Source organism: Salvelinus fontinalis, chromosome 1 (assembly GCF_029448725.1).
Source record: "Salvelinus fontinalis isolate EN_2023a chromosome 1, ASM2944872v1, whole genome shotgun sequence".
Lineage (NCBI taxonomy): Eukaryota > Metazoa > Chordata > Actinopteri > Salmoniformes > Salmonidae > Salvelinus > Salvelinus fontinalis.
The window spans coordinates 59653638-59658768 of NC_074665.1; the positions used below are offsets into that span (position 1 = coordinate 59653638).

Below are 5131 nucleotides of genomic sequence, written 5' to 3' on the forward strand. Positions count from 1 at the left end.
GTTGTTGTTGCCATCCCGCAGGTGTGATGTGCGGATGTACCGATCCTGTACAGGTGTTGTTACACGTGGTCTGCCACTGCGAGGACGATCAGCTGTCCGTCCTGTCTCCCTGTAGCGCTGTCTTAGGTGTCTCACAGTACGGACATTGCAATTTATTGCCCTGGCCACATCTGCAGTCCTCAAGCCTCCTTGCAGCATGCCTAAGGCACGTTCACGCAGATGAGCAGGGACCCTGGGCTTCTTTCTTTTAGTGAAGTTATTTAGATTTTTACGAATTCTCTTTGAAATAGTACATTTTTTGCTGAGTTTATATACCCCCCCCCCCAACTACACACAATAACCCAAAATGACAAAGCAAAAACAGGTTATTTGAATGTTTTGCGAAATCAACCCCAGAAATATGACATTTACATAAGTATTCATACCCTTTAATCTGTACTTTGTTGAAGCACCTTAGGCAGCGATTACAGCCTTGAGTCTTCTTGTAAACTGTTTTTTATTTTCAATACATTTGCAAAAATTTATAAAAAACTATTTTTGTTTGTCATTATGGGGTATTGTGTGTTGATTGATGAGGAAAATGTTTTATTTAATACATTTTAGAATAAGGCTATAACGTAACAAAATGTGGAAAAAGTCAAACGGTCTGAATACTTTCCGACTGCTCTGTTTTTAAGTGGAAATATATACATGTAATTATAAACGGATCAGCATGTTTACAACTTTTTCTGTCAATGACTTCCCCCTACTGCAGCCCCAACAAAAAGCTAACATAAGCATCCCACATGACATAACATTCAAAAGGGATCTGTATAAAGGTTTCCCACAGAAGTCTCACTTGATAGTTCCCACTCCACACATTGGGTCTATCACACAAGAGCCAGGTTGATTGAGAGAGTAGAGAGAAAAGATTCAGAACACACCAGGCCAAGCGAAGGACGTGAGAACAAGATGTTTGGGCCTTTTGATGTTAGCACAGAACACAACCAAACATCAAGAGAGGAATATATTCAGAGAGAGAAAGATGAGAACAAACACATGGATAAACTCCTTCCATGCCCTGTGGTAGCTACCTTGATGTCAGACAGAAAGGCCAGGCTATAGTGGATCTCAGCTCAGTAGTCTTCATATAGCTCCGGTTGGCTAAAGGAAGCCTGGAGAGCTAGATGAAACTGAACACTATTAGAAATACTCAACTAGTAGAGATTAACAGAACAAAACCATAAACATTAAATATGGTTGACGACACAGAGGGCAAGAACACGTTCTGATGATGCCACCAACCTGAGGAGAGGTATCCCGAGGACACAGTGGTCATCGCATATTGTACATATTACCTCAACTACCATGTACCCTTCGTACCCCTGCACCTTGACTCCTTGTATATAGCCTTGTTATTTTATAGTGTTACTATTTCTTTTTTTATTTAAAAAAATGTTCTTACTCTGCATTGCATTCTGCGCATGTGACAAATACATTTTCACTTGATATTCCTGGAAAAAGTGGGTAGGTGCAACATAACACAATAAATGACAAGGGTTTGAGTGAGAGGACTAACCGGTGTCTCCAAGTTGCCACAGACACCTCTCCAATGTGTAATTAAGGAATTCCAATGCACTTTTATGACTCAAAGAAAAGTCTTCAACTATAACGTGCTTTTTTTTTAGCTCTCCTTAACTGTGTCGTTAAGGAACTAGAGAGAAAGCACACTTGTAGTAGTTTTGTTTGGAATGCAACCCTGCATCACACAATTACTATTGTTGTTTACGCATCAAAAAAATATAAATCACAATCTGGGTCAGATGGGCATCATTTGAAACCTTGTTATATTATCAACATGACTAGCTAAGTTATATCAAAAACAACGTACAGTGTTAGGCTTTCACAAGGCAATTCAAAGAAACAAATCGTAATTTGTGCACAAAGTAAAAAGTAATGAGTGCATACAGGTGCGTGTTCTGCAGCAATGTTTCTTCACAATAGATACAAATAGGCTAATTCAGATCAGAACAACTCAGGGTATGACGCCATGTTATCTTGTAACTGTACATCAAACACAGTGATCATAAACGTTGACGCTGAGTTTTATGATATGGAAATGTGAAGTGCACATTTAGACTCCCTCACGGGTGTTTGGCTGGCTTGTATGACATCAAAGCGGTATGTATTATAATTCTCAACGTATCATCTTTCTAAATACATTGAGTCCTCTTCATTTACAGCATTTCCCTCACTCAAGACAAAAGAAGTTGCAAAAGTTGCCCAGTTAGCAGGAGGGATGGGGCAACTTTTTGTCACATGAGGTGCTCAAGTTAAGACTGGTCGTCAGTCAAAACCCATACAGTGCTGTGAAGCACAGAGCCTAAACTCTGTCATTTATAGCACGCTACTGTACCCCCCCCCCCCCCCCCCCCCCCCCCCCCGCCCTCGACACAAACCGGTGTGCCTGGCACCTACTACCATAACCTGTTCAAAGGCACTTTTTTGTCTTGCTGATTCACCCTCTTAATGGCACACATACACAATCCATGTCTCAATTGTCTCAAGGCTTAAAAAAGATTTGTTACCCTCTCTCCTTCACTTCATCTACACTGATTGAAGTGGATTTAACAAGTGACATCAATAAGGGATACTAGCCTTCACCTTGTCAGTCTGTGTCATGGAAGGAGCAGGTGTTCTTAATGTTTTGTATGCTCAGTGTATACACAGTATAGTCTACATGCATAACTACAGATTAGTTCAATGGACCTGATGCTTTGACACTTGGCAGGGACTGGCAAATAAATATGAGAATCTCCTCACAGATTGTGGTAATAATCCAATGATGCTTATGACCATGTTAAGATGATATAAGGTTAATATTACCTCCAGATCCGGTTTCCTCGGCTCTCCAGCTCATCTGTCTGCTTGCTGCTGTTCCAATGATCCTACTCAGATCCTAGACAGAGAGACACTTCTACCCACATAAAAAAAACACAATAACCTTAAACCTACCAGACAATAAACACCTGCTGTTACACATTTTGCAAGTCATACGCTGAAGTTCCCTTGGTGCATGAGAAGTAAAGTTGCACATACCTGGGGAGAGAAGTGTCTGGACAGGGCTCTACTGTACCGACAGTTCACTCTGAATAACACTGTTTTTATGTACATATTCTTATTCATTCCTTTACACTTGTGTGTATAAGGTAGTTGTTGTGAAATTTTTCGGTTAGATTACTTGTTAGAAATTACTGCATAGTCGGAACTAGAAGCACAAGCATTTCGCTACACTCGCATTAACATCTGTTAACCATGTGTATGTGACCAATAAAATTTGATTTGATTTTGGATATCTTTCTACCACCGCTGCCTTCTATAATGTCCTCTTCAACTTTGTCCCCTGTAATACAGTTCCCACTTCTAGTCTTCTATTGATGACATGTGATCCTTGCTCAGTCCAAACCCTCGGCTGTCTCCATCTAGTGCCAGCTTTTGTGTTCCATTTGGTCAACAAAACTCTCTCTCTCCTTCTCTTCCTCCCTGGTAGGGCCACTCTCGCAGTACAGTCACTTCTCATCGTCAGCTCCCTCTGCAGGCGCCTCCATGACAGCACAGCTCTGGTCCAGTCACTCCCATCACCCATGAGCCTTAACTGGATCTGAGACGCTGTTATAGATGAGAGTGACTGAAAAAATAAATACTATAATTGCAGCTTCCTCCTTTCAATCAGAAAGTATAAATATCCCTAAATTGGGTAGGCCTATCTGTATGGGCAGAGAGGGGAGTGTCGCTTTAGAAGTAGAAACAGCCTCTGCAGTTTCAGCTTCCTCACTTGCTTTATTCCAACGGAGGTGGTGAAGAACACTTTTCCAGTGATGTGATCCACCTGAGCAACATTATTAATTTAAGTGTAAGATAAGAATAACTCAATCATGTAGACATCACTTATTAAGAAGAGAATATGAATCCCGAGCCAGGATTAACGATTGGCTTTATTACAAGTAGCCTACGCAATACACATGCGCAACCATTGCCCAAGCTTCCAGCTAGATTGCCGACTGCTTCGATGAGGACCATTTTACAGGAGAGGAAGCTATTTACTTTATTGGCTCGTGTTTCATAGATTACTTGCACATTATTACTGGCTAGTCTAATATTGTAGCCTACTCACCGGTGCTTGACTACTGTCTAGCTACTAACATCTTGTTTGGCTGCAAATTTGGTCCTCACCTCCTGAATCAGGAAAGACTTCATGTGCTTCCGGGCGGTACTGTGGAGCATACAACTGACAAGTTGAGTCTTTCATACTGACGAATTTAGAAATGCTAAGCTGTGAAAGCTATAAAAGTACAACTCAAAGCTCCATGCCAGTACACTTTTCGTAGCAGGTTAGGAGAGCATTTTAGCGAACCCTTTTCCTAACCTGCTGCGTAAATTATCTTAACCTGCTACGGAAAAGGCACTTCCGTTCGTACCTGTACTCCCTCTACTCAGAACCGGCAGCATCTCTTCTTCTAGGATAGGGGGCAGCATTTTCACGTTTGGATGAAAAGTATGCCCAGAGTAAACTGCCTCCTACTCAGTCCCAGATGCTAATATATGCATATTATTATTAGTATTGGATATAAAACACTCTGAAGTTTCTAAAACTGTTTGAATCATGTCTGTGACTATAAGAGAACTTATTTGGCAGGCAAAACCCTGAGGACAAACCATTCAGAATTTTTGTTGTTGTTGAGGTCACTCTCTTTTCAATGGGTTTTCATTGGGAATCCAGATTTCTAAGGGACCTTCCTGCAGTTCCTATCGCTTCCACTGGATGTCAACAGTCTTTAGAAATTGGTTGAGGTTTTTCCTTTGAGAAATGAAGAAGGAGCCATGTTCAGAATGAGGCTCCAGTGAAGTGTACTGTTTGTTAGAGGCGCGTGACCAGAAAGCATGCTACACATTGTTTTCCTCCGGTATTGAACACAGATCATCCCGTCTTCAATTTTATCGATTATTTATGTTAAAAAATACCTAAAGTTGTATTACAAAAGTAGTTTGAAATGTTTGGACAAAGCTTACAGGTAACTTTTGAGATATTTTGTAGTCACGTTGTGCAAGTTGGAACCGGTGTTTTTCTGGATCAAACGCGCCAAATAATTTG

General features: G+C 40.9%; 1 pseudogene; it reads right to left on the bottom strand.

Moving 5' to 3' along the window:
• Positions 1–675: 675 nt before the first annotated feature.
• LOC129858919 (THUMP domain-containing protein 2-like) lies at positions 676–4236 on the bottom strand (annotated as a pseudogene).
• Between the last annotated feature and the right edge of the window lie 895 nt (positions 4237–5131).